At 29.0% G+C, this 579-nt stretch overlaps 1 protein-coding gene across 2 annotated transcripts in view; it reads right to left on the bottom strand.

Moving 5' to 3' along the window:
* Nucleotides 1-410: 410 nt before the first annotated feature.
* LOC104809026 (sugar transport protein 4) overlaps nucleotides 411-579 on the bottom strand; it is a 2,881-nt gene continuing 2,712 nt past the window's right edge. Inside the window, exon 6 of one of the 2 annotated variants that reach the window (XM_019202027.1) lies at nucleotides 411-574. The gene's annotated coding sequence lies outside the window, so the exon portion shown is untranslated. The other variant, XM_010534907.2, reaches the window with a different exon arrangement.

Below are 579 nucleotides of genomic sequence, written 5' to 3'. Positions count from 1 at the left end.
ACTTTATTTAAAATGGGTTGGAAATGTTTTTCATTCAACCAAACTATTTATAGTAAGAAAAAAACCCCAAATAAATAGAATTTAAAATTTAAAATAAACCAAAATCAATTTAAAATCAAATAATACCATTTTTGTGATGTAGGAAATAATCGAAATCCCATATATAGGAAAGTGGAAGCTTTTCGTGGAAATACACGTAAAAGGTTGAATTTAGGCATTTTCTAATCATAATATATAATTATAAAATGTTTAATTTAGATTAAGCATATTTAAATTAATCTATTGATGTATGTGTTTAGCTTAGTTTCTTAAGTAGGTACCATTGTTATCAGATTATAATCAACGCCATAAAAAGATTTAATCGTAAGAGAATTAATATTAATGCATAATTTGTTTTTTTTTTCTCTTTGCACATTTGCAAACAACAACATGAGACAACAGTGAGAAGAACAGAAGTTGAAGCTATCTTGTCTCTGACTGCAGAGGAACAACACAGACAATATCACTCATTCATATATCACATTCCGCTCAACGATTCCTTCTGTTTTCCGGCGGTTTCCGCCACGAGAAAACCGCTCT

This window comes from Tarenaya hassleriana, unplaced genomic scaffold (assembly GCF_000463585.1).
Source record: "Tarenaya hassleriana unplaced genomic scaffold, ASM46358v1 Cleome15, whole genome shotgun sequence".
Taxonomy (NCBI): domain Eukaryota; kingdom Viridiplantae; phylum Streptophyta; class Magnoliopsida; order Brassicales; family Cleomaceae; genus Tarenaya; species Tarenaya hassleriana.
Note: the sequence above shows the minus strand (reverse complement) of the source record. Positions and strands in the feature narration are given on the sequence as shown.